General features: G+C 45.6%; 1 pseudogene; it reads left to right on the forward strand.

Moving 5' to 3' along the window:
• Nucleotides 1-1410: 1410 nt before the first annotated feature.
• Nucleotides 1411-14131, forward strand: LOC125518260 (annotated as a pseudogene).
• Nucleotides 14132-14630: the final 499 nt, after the last annotated feature.

Here is a 14630-nt window from a genome sequence, read left to right on the forward strand (position 1 = left end):
GCCCACGGCGTGACCGAACGAACACCTCCACCACCGGGCGGGGCTGGACGAATCGTTGCTACGTAGGAGTACTTTATTATAGTTTCCCGGGCAGCACAGCCGCCGTGAATTATAGGGTGAACACAACGTGCGGCAGTACGGAGTAGTATTGTTTATCCTTAGCCAGGAACGTTCGTTTCTACCTATCGATTGATCATCGTCAGCAAGCAGCAGCAGCCAGGTGCAAGGTGCGTCTGCCCCTTTTGGACCGGATCACGTGCGTCCTTCGCCGAGTTTAATTAGGTCTCCGTTGCCGACGGAGAGTGCGTGCGTGCGCTAATCCGTCTGCCCTTTTTTTCGTGTCACGTTCGTCGACGTCGGAAATGGAGCGCCGCTCCCTCCCTGCTCGGCGGAAATCAATCACTTTCAGTCTATCTTATAATCACTTTTAGTACTCCCTCTGTAAACTAATATAAAAGCGTCTAGTAGTGATCTAAACGCTCTTATATTAGTTTACGGAGGGAGTAGTATCTTATTAGTGTACCATATCCCCAACAGTGTGTGAGTGAGTGATGGTGCTTTCTATCTCTGCTGCTTTCTTGCCGCCATCCGGCAACCAAAGTGGACTTTTCATACTGTGGAGGATTCGAGGAGATTTGAGCGGAATATACTAGCGGAGCGCCGGACTACTCTAGCTAGGAGTGGTAGTAGTATTTGCGGCGTTGGAAGGATGCGGTGCGGGGCGTTGCTAGACGCACCTCCGGCCTGGTCCGACGCGTCTTCCATCCAGTCGCTGCCGGGCACGGGTGTACCGGACAAGCTACATCTCGCGCGCTATTCCTATTCATGTGTCAGGCTATCATCAGATACTAGTAGGAGTACTAGCAGCTACTGTTGCTTGGGAGGGAGATTCATCAATCAATCACTCATGCAATCAGTCCCGTGCCTGGATCATCGTGGCTGAACCTGCATCATCCGACGAGACGACTGACGACGGTGGTGCTGCTATAGCTGCGTGTCAGGCCGCACGGCGTGCGCTGTCAGCTCGCCATTGGGCCACGGGCTAGTCGATGAACTAAGCGGCACGAGAGGAGAGGAGAGAGGAATATGGATTGCCGTGCTTGTACCACCACACACGAACGCACACGATGCCCGTGCAATGTAGTATTGTCAATCCTCGAAGCGTTACGGCGTGAGCTGAACGAGTAGCTTGGGACATAGGAGACGAGGAGGAAAAAAGCAGGAAGGAGCCGTCACTCCGTGGACGTACTACACAATGCTCACGCCGGAGCGCCGCAGCAAGCTCCAGCAGAAGATTCGGGCGAGACAAGCCGCGCGCGCAGCACGCATCGCTGCCGGGCTATCTCAGAACTCGCTAGAGCCGGAGGAGAAGGAGCACCGGGGGAAGAAGAGGAGGAGGAGCTGGCTCCGATGGAGGTGGAGGAGGCGGAGCAGCCGGAGCAACAGCTGCCGGGCTTCAACATGGAGCAGGCGAAGGCGGAGTTCGCCTTCGCGCAATCCGATGAGCTGGCGGAGCAGCAGGCCATCCTGGAGTTCTTCCAGGATGAGGTCTAAGTGGAGGCCAACCAGGTGTTCCTCCGGCGGGAGCAGACGGCGTTCGATGCGCTCTTTGCCAAACTCCACACGGAGATAGAGGCGGAGGAGGCCTGAGTAGAGCAGCCGAAGGTGTCGGAGGAGCCAGAGCTGCAGCTGCCACCAATCCTGCCGGAGCCGGGTACAGAGATCGTTGACATCTCCGACGATGAGTAGCTAGGTGATCGACGTAGTACATAAATTATTTCGTTTGTATGGATTTAAGAATCTAGTATGAGATGCCCTGATGCAACAAATAAAATTTAAGATGTGTCCGATCACTGCACGCGGACATATCCGGACACATCCACGGATGTTTGAGGGGCCATATTTAACATATCCGATTGTAGATTCTCTTAAATCTTCTTCGTGTCTACCCATCTCTGATCACTAAGTAGGGTACAACGGGAGGGACGGCACCAAACGTCCTGATTGCACATCTATACATGGATGAGCAAACAACACTAGTAGTACACCAAAAAGGGCAAAATTAAAGGCATCTCCAAGGGCCTCACCTAAACTATTGTATACTAGATTATGATGGCACGCATTGCCGCGCTCGTCCATCTAGAGAAAAGAACTACTATACTATTATTTAGAAAACTTGAACAATGGAAACATTTGGTAAAATATGCTTGGGTTTGTGCATAGTCGTGATGAGAAGAACCAGTACATTCCTTTTTTGGGGGATTGGTTCGAGCAAACAACGAGAAGCATATTTAGGTATCAATCAAAATCACTCGATAGATTTATTATGTTCTGTTTTTTTTCTCATTGTCGAACCTGCCTCCGCCTATGCTCAAATCCTGCCTCCGCCCCTGTCCTCCTTATACTAATCGCTCGCCTACACCGGGGCAAAGCTCTCTCGCTTGTCGTCATCGCCGCCTCCATGATTCATGAACAATCACCAAAGAGAACAGCCACGATTAGCACTATCAACTTCGAGGAAAGAGAGAGGGGAATCAAAATGTAGGCCTGCACTTTACGGTGGACTGTTACTGAAGGAATACCATCGGCCTTGACCCTCATTATGGCGCTGCCGGCGGTTTCAAGGCTGACATTATAGAGCGATAGAATGGGAAGGGACGGCCTGGGCCGATGGGGAAGTGGAGGTAATGCTCGTGGGCTTGTGGCGCTCGATGCAAAAAACAAAATACTCAACTGATTGACGAACGAGAAGCCGCCCAAGTCGATCTCCGAAGCAGCGGCCCGATAACGTTGGGCAAGCCTGGATGAGCGGGGCGACCGGTGAAAAGGTGCGCTGTGTAACAGAACGATCTGTAACGTTAAACGAGTTGATCGGATGGTTCAAAACGTCAAATCGATGTGGAAGGCTGTAGCTCGCTGAGTTATACTGTTTAGTAATGTCTGTCTGGATAGTATGGATAGAAGGATATTAGAGCATCTACTGCCAGGCTCATCAACCCCTTCTATGCCCGGGCAGACAGCGGGGTCACTAATCGGTCAAAGCAAAATCAACCCTGACTCTGTCTTGTGCCCATCTTGAACACTCGACCTACACACGAGTGTTGTCCGTAGTCTAACGCCCACCCCAAGCATCGCCCCTAAACATGCTTGCTGCCCTACACACTACCCCAGTATGTCCTAGCCGATGTCGTCTACCTCAGACACCAGATGTTCGACAAAAATGTTTGAACACAGTTTGACCAATTCTTTTCACATTTCTGGAGGACACGTGTGACAGTTTTACTTAAAACGAGTTCTTTGAGTCATCATTATTGGATGGCGATAATGACGATTATGAGTTCATGATGATGTTGAGTATATATCCTCGAAGCATTGGAGAAGGGAGGTGTGCATGTTCTCAACCTCAAGGTTTCTACCTCACGCGGGATAACTATTAATCGAAGTAGGCAAAGGTCCATGTTGATCTCTATTGTGCCTCTTTTGCAGCCAATCCGATATTTCAGCAGGGCATGGTGCTACAAGCTTGCTGGGCTTTTGTTTATGGACCTGCTACTACGTGACATCATTCAATATTGCTGGAGATAGTAACTGCACATGTGATGTGCAACATGGCTGTGGAGGATGATGGCGATGATTTGGGTAATGTTGATTTTGATAGATCTGGTCACCTGGAAAACATACTTCTCGATTATCTCATAGACCCTTTGTGGATACATTATGGGAACCAACAGATTTGTGATTTCCTTCATTTTTTTTTTGTTTGAACAATGTCCTATGAATAATATTTATGTTTGAACACTATATTCCCAATTTAAACTATTTTTTAATTTGCACTATCTATTTCTGTGTTTAAACTATATGCCTTTAGAGTATTCAGATTTGGTTGGAAAAAAATGAGCAAAAATGTTGACCGGCTAAATGTGGGAGGACACATGGGGGACGGCGTTGGGCCTCCAGTATTTTTGCGGACAAATGTGTTCTTTACGGGGACAAATAGAGGTTGTCATCTGTTGTTTGCCTAGTTCTCAAAAAAAAATTATGTTGTTTGGCACTGGAGATGCCCTAAAACCCCTAAGACCTTGTACAATGCTAGGTTCTTGGAAAAATAAACCAGATTTTTTTGAAGCACCAATGCCTATTTCTACAGAAGTGATGCCTAATTAAACGTTTACCTTGTACAAACAAACATTGGTACTTAAGAAAAGCCTAATTTATTTCTTTAAGCACCTTTCATAAACACCTTGTACAAGCCCTAATGATGATGTATGCTTTGAGAAAGCGGCACCGAGGATCTCCATGGAAAATTTACGCAGTTGAGTACCCGCACGTCAATATTGCTTGCGCAGGTGAAAGAACAGCTCAAGTTACATCTCACCATCACAACACATGCATGACAGAGACCAAGACGCGTGGGCGGGGCAAAACAGCTCGATCGGTAACTTGTCCGACTCTTGCACATTAGCAGGTCACAGCTGATCACAAGTCGCCGATGGAGTCGCTGTTGGAGAACGAAGTGGAGACGGCCGCAGCTAGCTCCCCCAGCTAGAGCCTCTAGACTGTAACACTAGAGCATATGGCGACCGGCAGGACAGGGGCGCCGTGCGTGCGTGCACCACCAATCCGGACGGGCCGTGGCAATGCGGCCGGAGCGAAAAAGACGTGGATATTTCCCGGACTCGTCGCCCCTCTATCAACGCGGGAACAATCCCGGCTGCGGCTGGCGGCCGGAGCCGCATTCGCGTCCACGCAACGGCGGCTTTCGTTTGGGTGGTGAGGCGTTGAACGGGTGCTCTCGATCGTGGGAGAGAGAGGAGGGAGGTGAGGGTGGGTCGTCTCGACGCGGTCCTGCCGCGGGCGGATCTGCTTGGATTCCCTCCTCCCGTCCCGTCATGGACGACGCATGCAGCAGGTTGCAGGGGTCACTTTCGTGGGATTCGTGGCGCACAGCGCAGAGGCCGTGGCGCACAGCAGGTTGCAGTACTCTTTGCAGCAGTACTTCCCGGTCCAACGGATGGTGGGTGTTCGATCAATCACACAGTACTTTTTGTTTCTTCTTTTCTCTTCGTTTAGAATACGGTTGGATCACATTTTCTTTTCTCAAGACAGTTCGATCACAAATTTCTACCTTACGAAAAAACAAATTGTTCTACGGAACCTCATCACACAATGGGGAGCTCTCACAATTTTGCAATAAAAAGAAGAGAGTTTATTCATCAATACATAAGAGAAATCAAACACAAAAACAACACACAACACGATTAATTTGGAAATAACCGGTCGAAAGACTGACCAACTACCTGCACTAGGCAAAAGCGCGGGCACACAAAGCAAAATGACGCCTCTAGGGAGGAAAAGACATCAAGGACATCGTCATCGTCCGACTCGGCTATCCGATATTGTTTCACCTAGAGGGTGAGATCCCAATTGTTTGAGGTGGATCGCGTGTCCATTGGCAACGTCATCAAGATGGATAACGTAAAATCAAGAGGGCCCTAATAATATCTCTCCATCATCGGAGTAGAAAATCCCAGTCTTGAGCAACCAAATTCCTTATCATATTTTTCCGTGAACCCGTCACCCTGTTACAGATAACGTTTAACAAACCTCAAAGTTCATGAAGAAAGTATGAAGAAACTCGATACTCTTATGGTCTAAGAAATTATGCAAACGTATAACTTTCTCTGTGTTATAAAACAATTAACTCATGACGAATGTATCTCATAGCATAACATCAATTGTGTCAATTCAACACAAGTGTCCTTCCCTCTGTAGCCAAATAGATTGAAAATGGAAGTGGCGTGCATATATTCACATGCATTTTTTTTGTTGAATGTCTGCATGCATCATGCATGTTCCGTGATGAGATTAATTAGATGTGGCAAAGCTAGACATCAATCCAAAGACCCAGTTGGCACCACTAATCTAGGCACATGTAAGAAACAGCCAGTCAATGTATCATGCTTCAGTGCACTCCACACGCTTCGCGCTAGAGTTTTTTTTTTATAGGTCATGTTTGCTTGGTCATGACGGTGTCCTACATGCGAGTTCACATTCAAATCTCTTGCCTTTAATTTTCCCGTTCAATCCTATCCGTTTGAACGTGTAAATCTTCAGAAGAAATGAGCGGCATAATCCTACATTTAACTGTTCGAGCGCATAATAACTAGTAGTGCAAGTAGGCACCACGTATTGCTGCTGTCTCTATCTTACCAAACACAGATACAAATACCAACTCCAAAAACATATCAACACCATGGCAAAACGTAATTGGACAGGATCTACTAGGTGTAGTTTCTGTGATAAGAAGGAAACCATTAAACACATTTTTCTTGATTGCCCGTTAGCAAAAGTCTTATGGCGAACAGTCCATATTGCATTTAATATTACTCCACCGAGTTCTATCAACACGTTATTTGGAACGTGGCTTAACGGGATAGAGACCGAAATAGCGAGATATATTTGAGTAAGAGTTTGTGCTTTATTGTGGGCAGTCTGGAACTGCAGAAATGATTTGGTCTTTAACAGAACAACAAATATTTATTTTTTGCAGGTTATTTTCCGAGCCACTGCGTTGATCCATATGTGGTCGCTACTCACTCCGATGGAGGCCAGGGAGCGTTTGGTTACTGGATCTACCCGCTGGGAGATGGTAGCGCGAGATATCTTCAACCGGTTTGGATGGCGGCCATGTAATAGGATAGACAATTAGTTTACCTGTCCTTCTTATGCCAGCCGGTTGTGGCTTTTCATGGTCAGTTTGTTTTTGGTCCTTTTGGCTCTTTGTGAGACTCTAAGACCTTGTTAAACCTATTTATATTTTTAATAAATTGATCGTATGCATCGTTCTGATGCAGAGGCCGGAAATCCCTTTTTTGAAAAAAAAAACCATGTCACTCTAAAATCGCACCGTCGGCTAAGAAGAAATGCAATTTTTATTCCAGCAAGTTGGTTGCGATCTAGCAAGTTGCATCTCTGATACCACTTGTAGTACTATGTTGGAACAACAACCCACAACTTGTACTCCCTCCAGTCCTTTTTAGTTCGCATATAAGATTTGACTGAAGTCAAGGCTCGTAAAGTTTGACCAACTTTATAGATTTATAGAAAAATAATACCAACATTCACAATCTGAAATCAATATCAAAAGATGTGTCATGACTTAAAGTTTCATATTGTATAACTTTACCATGGCAGATGTTGATATTTTTCATATAAATATGATCAAACTTTGTGAAGTTTGACTTCAAAGAATTCTAATATGCAGAATAAAAAGGACCGGAGGGAGTATCCTCGTTCCAAGAAAGCATCAACATGTTTCTGTCCATACACTTTCCAAGAAAGCATCAATCATCAACATGCTAAGAAAAACTTGATTAAAGGTAGTAGCACTCAGGGCAGCTGCAGACAAGTTTCAGCTTCTTCTGCACATTTCTTAACCCTTCCGCATTATTCAACTTTTGTTGGCTTGGCAGCCCGCAATAAAGTAGTGATACGGAGTCACACTCAATCGCTGGTCTTGGACCCCTAGCTAATCATTTTAGAAACACTTAATTGTACTGACGCCCAAAACAGTGCAACAACTGCACTACACACGCGCAGTGTAACTAGACCCAACTAGTCCTGGCTAGGCTGCGGCCGCCGCATGCAGTGGCTAGTCCAACACACATGCCGGTGCCCCGGTGTCGCATACGAGCGTCTCACTCTCGCCAACGACTCGACTATGGAGAAGAAAATACGCGGCGTTGCTTACGATTTTGTGGCCGAGATCAAAACCATTCAGTTCAGAGGCGTCCCAACAGCCGCGCGATATAATTTATCTCCCGTCCGCCAGCATGCGTGCGTGCGTGCGTCCTGTTTTTCCAATTTCAATTCAGACAATGCACACTGCGTTCAAATTGGACCGGATGATCGATCGGCGTATTTGCAATTTCAATTCAAACTATTCAACCAAGATTCCAGACTAACAGGCACGTACTGTGAACGATTTAAAAAAAGTTAACCTATTGTTAATGAACCACTGTGTCTGTCTCTGGTGCATGATTACTCCGCGGTTGCTGTGCAGAAAACTGTTGCAACTGCCGGCATCAGCATTCATGTCGCATTACAAAATTGGACACGGACCCGGTCCTGCCTGAGCAAGTGATCGAGACGCCTCTCTGTTTCCTACGGACGAGCGGTTCCAGGTCGGTTTTTAGGTGAGCCTACTATATTTTCACAGCAGCAGGAAGACAAAAAATCCCTTTGCTACTGTGAAGCTTCACGCCTCTAGATCATAGATTGCAGTTTGAGTTTCGGGCGTGTCTAGTGGGCGGCCGGCTGTCCACTAGTGCAACTGAGTGGCCGGCTGAAAAAGGAAACCTTCTGTCCCCACGAAACAGAAAAGGAAGGACCATCAAACCGACCAATCGACCGGCCACCAAACAAACCGATCGAGCGGCCACCAAACAGAAAACGCCCCACGTAGCAAGCTGTCCCCAGCTCGCACCCACGCCCCCGCTCGTCCCCACGCCTCAGCCCCTCCCACGCTGCCTTCTTCTTCTTCTCCACGCCAGAAGCAGATCCAACAGAAATCACCCCCAACCCTTCTTCCTCCTCCTACACAGCCGTCATGGGAGCCCCAAAGTAGAAGGAGCTGCTTCAAGATCTAAAGGGCAGGGTGGTCAGAGTCATACCAGGCAGTAAGATCAAGCAGGTAAGCCCCCTTTGCACCTCTTCACTTCCTCTTTTTTTCTACTGCATAGGCATATGTAAACCCCCTTCTTCATGGATCCATGGAGAATCTGCTTCAAAAAAGAGGTGAATTTGGCACATCACACCAGCCTACTTGATGTTACTGCTGGATGTGTTAAACATGCCAGAAACTACTTGATGCATGCCAAATAAGTTTCTACCACCTGGATGTGTTAAACAAGCCAACTAAAAACAAGTTCTCTGGCCAATTAAAACATGATTAAAGCCAACTCAACAAAGCATTGTAGCCAAAAATTAAACATGCATTCTACCAACTTGTAGTTATTGTTTGCAAAATGAACAAAAAATTCACTGCCCAATAGATATGTGCAACGAAAAATTCATAAATGTGCAACTGAACATGCATCCCAGCCAACTGAACCTATATTCTGGCAACTCGGCATACATGCTAGCCAAAACTAAAACATGCATTGTACCCCACGTGTTTTCTGGCCAACTAAAAAACATGTATCCTGGCCAAGTAAACATGTATCCTGGCCAAGTAAACATGTATATTTGGCAATACATGTTTGTGAGTAAACACTTTGGAAAAATTGTAGTATATGTGCAAATAAAAAACATGTTTTCTGGCCAACTAAACATGCATGTTGGCCAAAAAACTGAGAAAATGTATCCTGGCCAACTGAGACATCTATTCTAGCCAACTGAATGCATTAACTGTCCAACTGAACATGCATGTTGGCCAAAAACTGAAATAAATGCAACCTAGCCAGCTGAGACATCTATTCTAGCCAACTAAAAACATTGAATGTCCAACTGAATATGTATGCTGGCCAAGTGGAAAGATGCATCCTAGCAATTGAGACGTCTATTCTAGCGAAACCAGAAATCTGTAGTGCAACAGGAAAAACACAAGAACTTTTGTCCATGGCTAATGAAGCCACAAACCATATTAACATATTCACACATATAATCTTGTCCCACGCATATATTCTGGTCCCACACCTATTGCAAAACCATATTAATATGTTCAAATATACCAGAACTAGAAACATAAACGGCGATGAAAAACATATAACTATAATCTGTCCTCCAATTCTTCTTTCTTCTTTCACCTGGATTTTCCTGCTCAAATGTAGCATCCAATTATGTGCAGAAAAATCTGAAAAGTGCTCCTTGCGAAATGGAAACCTACAGATCATTGCAACAAAACAAAAAGGGAAAAAGTCAGAAAAACTCTGTAGCAAAAAGAAGTCATGCTTTTGCCAGTTATTTACTGCAAACTGTGCAACTAACATAACAAATCTGTGCAAACAAAAAATTTCATAACTGTTATAATAAAGATTATGCTACGGTCATGTTGCTTTTGGAACTAAGATTATCACAAAATGGTGTGCAACTGCCTATTTACTAAGTTTTTAGGTTGTTTGAAACACTCTTTTTCTGTGGTTACCAACTGATGACATCAATTTCTTCTTTTTTATATGTGCAGGGAGTGTGTGGCAGCATCCAAAAACAAGGAAAAAAATGCTTGATCTCAATGAGTTGCCTCCAGATCTCAATGAACTTCCTCATGATATGGATCAGCAGCAACCCATCATACAACAAGGAAATTGGACAGAAAATGGTCGATCTGTTTACTACACGCAGGCAAGTCATGATGGTAACCCTACGGGCCATGACAATGTGGCAGGCCAGTCATCAGCCCGTGGTGCCCCTGTAGTGGTGTCTTTGCAGTCAGAGAGCCATACTCTTGATGACACAGGAACCAAGGCAAATGTTCCTGGTCCAACCAGGACTGAGGTAGGAGCTGGGGCTGTTGACGGAGCTGTGCAAGTAGAAGAAGGAGAGGATGAGGCTGGTTCTCAACCTATGGAACCCTATGTTGGCATGAGGTTTGACAGCCTTCAAATTGCTAAGGATCACTACAATAGCTATGCACTACGGATGGATTTCTCTATCAAGATGAACACCTCTAGACGGACACCCCGCACCAATGAATTGATAAAACAACAGTTTTGCTGCAACAAGTTCAAGAAGCCCAAAGCTGATGATGGAGGAGCTGAGGCTCCTCCTGTCCTGGACCCTATTCTAGATCCAAAATCTGTTAACAGTGATGAGAAGATGGAAGAAGAACCTCCAATATTTGCTGAAGAGGAGGCTGGTACTAGTAAGAAGAAGAAGAAGAAGAAGCGCAAACGTGAGACAATAAAGCAGACTGAATGCAAGGCGAAAATGTTGGTGAAGCTCATAGATGGGCGATGGGAGGTGACGCACTTTGTTCATGAGCACAATCATCCGCTCGTGAACAAACCTTCATTGTCCAAATACTTGAGATCCCACCAAGGCATCTCACCTGATGAAAAGGAGTTTCTGCGCATCTTGTATAACTGCAACTTGACTACAGATGTAGTGTTTTTCTATATCCCGTGAAGAATTAAGTTTCCCTCTAGGCAGTCCAGTGTGCAACTGTTATGGTACTACTGTGCAACTGAAATGGCTTAGTTGTGCAACTGGTGTCCAACTTCCCATGCTTTTTATATATCACTTTTGGTGCTTCTTGTGCAACTAGTTTGTCTTTACTTTAAACTACACAATGTCCTGTATGCAAAAACTGCAAAGTGTTTTTAAAAAGGTGCAGCTAGGTGTCCATTTCCTGCGATTGTCTTCTGTGCCAACACGTGTCCTATTACTGTGCACCTGGATGTGCGCATTTGTGCAACTAAAAAAAAGGCTATACTGTTTGTTTTTGTATTATGCAGGACGAATGATGCATGTAATGGCAGAGTTCTATGGATCTGAGATGATGGTGCCGTTCGGACCAAAGGCAATAACAAATCTTTGTACAAGTTTCCGTAGAGATGACACAAAGGAGGGTGATCTGATTGAGACAATTGCGCACTTCAAGGATATACAAAAAACCGATCCAGACTTCTTCTATAAGGTGAAATATGATGAAGAGAACAGAGTTGTCAACATAATTTGGGTGGATGGCTTAGCTCGAAAAGCTTATGCGGAGGCGTACCACGATTGCATATCGTTTGACACCACCTACATGTACAATATGCCGTTCGCGCCCTTCATAGGAATAAACCGACATGGCCAATTTTTCATGCTGGGTTGCGCGTTTGTGAGGCAGGAGTTGGCATCGAGCTTTGATTGGGTCTTTGGAGCATTCCTAGAGGCTATGGATGGCAAACCTCCTGACAACTTCATCACCGATCAGGATGGTGCAATGAGGTAGTCAATACAGAGCATCTTTTCAACCACCGTGCACCGCTGTTGTCGATGGCACATCATGAAAAAGGCTCAGGAAAAGGTTGGTTGGCTGCTGTGCCGGAATCCAGGACTCTCTGATGATTTCAACAAGTGTGTTGACTTCAGCTTCACTATAGACGAGTTTGAGCAGAATTGGGCTGGGTTAATGATGAAGTATGAGGCTATGACACACACGCACTTTGAGAAGTTGTACGAATACAGGTCAACTTGGATGCCGTGCTACTTCAAACATAGCTTCTTCCCTTTCCTCCAGTCTACACAGCGTAGTGAGGAGTTCAACCCGTCCTGAAAAGATATGTGAACCCACACAACTCAATGCTGAACTTCGTCAAGCAATATGAAAAAATCCAGAACCACATCCTTGCCAAGGAAGGCTGCAATGATTACAGGACAGAACACCTTGAGATTGAGTTGTGGTCCAACTTCCCAATAGAGAAGCAAGCTCACAAAACCTATACTAGGGACCTTTACCGCAAGTTCAGAGAAGAGTTTGAGCTGATTGGATGTTATAATGCATTCCAAGTTGGTGTTGCTGTATTTGAGCTCAGACCGAACCAGGAATTTATTGCCAAATATGGTTCTCGAAACTACTTGGTGCAGGCAAGGGTGGAGGAGGGTTCCTATTTGTGTGAGTGCTGTAAAATGGACAAGGACGGCATCCTCTGTTGCCACATCCTCAAGGTGTTCATCTATGTTGAAGTTGATGTCATACCGGAAAGGTACCTGCTAAGACGGTGGACACCTACTGCTGTACCTAGTGCGCTAGAGACTGGTTATGAGCAACCGGATGAAATGCCTCCTCAATCAAAGAAGCAGATAAGGAAGAGGAACATGATATACGATTTTCGGAAACTAGCAAAGTTTGCGAGTGGTTCTGATCCAGCACAAGATATTGTATACAAGCATATGCATGCAGCACGTACCGAGATCGGCCACCCGAACAAGTCCAAGAAAAATAAAAAACCGACTGCTGCAACGGGGCCATTAGATGATGGCAACCCTCGAGGACCTCCTCCACATCCAGGCAGCAATCAGGGGGCTCATCATCCAGGTAATTACCTGCCCCAACTCCTGATCTAACTAGGTGTGTAACTTCAGTTGCACACACCATGGTAGCCACTTGGACAGAACATACTGCCTAGTTACGCACGCTGTGTTAGTTCAAGCATCAAGATAACACACCTAACTTATTTTTCGAGTTCTGGATATAGGTGATGTCAACCCTCAAGGACCTCCTCCCCCTCCTGGCTGTACACGGCATCCTCCGCCACCTCCTCCCCCGCGTGCTCCTCCCAATGGCCCTACAGGCAGCACTCAGGGGGCTCATCGTCCAGGTAATTACCCTCCCCCAACTCCCCATCAAATTAGGTCTGTAACTCCAGTTGCACACATCATGGTGCTCAGTTACACCGAACAGGCTACCTAGTTGCGCACGCTGTGTTAGTTCAAGCATCAAAAGATAAACACAACTGACTTGTTTGCCCTGTTCTGCCTATAGGTGATGCAATCCCTCAAAGACCTCCTCCCCGGCAGGCCCAACTAGCAGTGCCCTTTGTGCTACTCCCAATGGACCTACAGGCAGGACTCGGGGGGCTCATCACCCAGGTTAGTACCTTCACCGACTCCCAAACAAAAACTAGGGTGAGTGACTTTAGTTGCACATATCATGGTGCCCAGTTGAACAGAACATGCTGCCTAGTTGCGTGCGCTGTGTTAGTTTGAGGATCAAGCTAAAAATCTAACTTGTTTTTCATGTTCTGCCCATAGGCGACTACAATCCAAGTACCATGACAGGCCGTGCTACTGCAGGTGTTTTTTTCAACTTAACTTGCACACAGCAACCAGTTAGTTGCACAAAATGTACTGTGTGGTTGCACAGAACATCAGTGTTGGTTGCACAATAACAAAAATACTAAACTTTTTATATGATTATTACACAGGTGATCGTGACGGTCCTACTGCCCCGTTGGAGGTTGCATCCCTTGCACAAGCTTCTGATGATTTTGTGCCCAGGGATCCTCCAAGGTCTACTACAAAGGGTAGGGCAAAGAGTCGACGGTACAAATCGGCGCTGGAGCTACACCCAAAGAAGAAAAACAAATGCAGCCAGTGCCAATCTACAGAGCACACTGCTGGTGTGTGTCCACTCAGGCTCCTGTGATTCTATTTCCTCATTTGTAACTTTGAAACAAAAAAGGAAAAGAATGATGTTTTTTAGCAATGTTGGGACCAAGTGAACACATTCAGTATCTATGATTTCTCTTTATCTAATTTATGCTGCTTGAATTAGTTCATGCACTGTGTAAAAAAAAGTTGCTATTTGTGCCTTTGTTGGCAACTGGTTAAATATTTAGTTGTTGAACAATTGTATATCCAGTGCTCCTAATGTATCAACAAAAGTGGTGATATTGAGTTGCAAACTCAATTACTAGTAGTGTGCAACTACAAAATCTGCTTAAAAAATTGTACAAACCAGTAACTTCCTCCATGGAGCAGAAAAAAAGAAAAAAATAGTACTGACCTACTCCTTGTCGTATCTCAGCAACTTCCTCCATGGGGCGGTGTTGTGCACGCTGGTGACCCAATCATATGCCAGCTTCTTCCTGATGTTGAGTACTTCCTTGGGGTCGTAGTTGGGCAGTTGGCTACCATTCCACTTG

Source organism: Triticum urartu, chromosome 7 (assembly GCF_003073215.2).
Source record: "Triticum urartu cultivar G1812 chromosome 7, Tu2.1, whole genome shotgun sequence".
Lineage (NCBI taxonomy): Eukaryota > Viridiplantae > Streptophyta > Magnoliopsida > Poales > Poaceae > Triticum > Triticum urartu.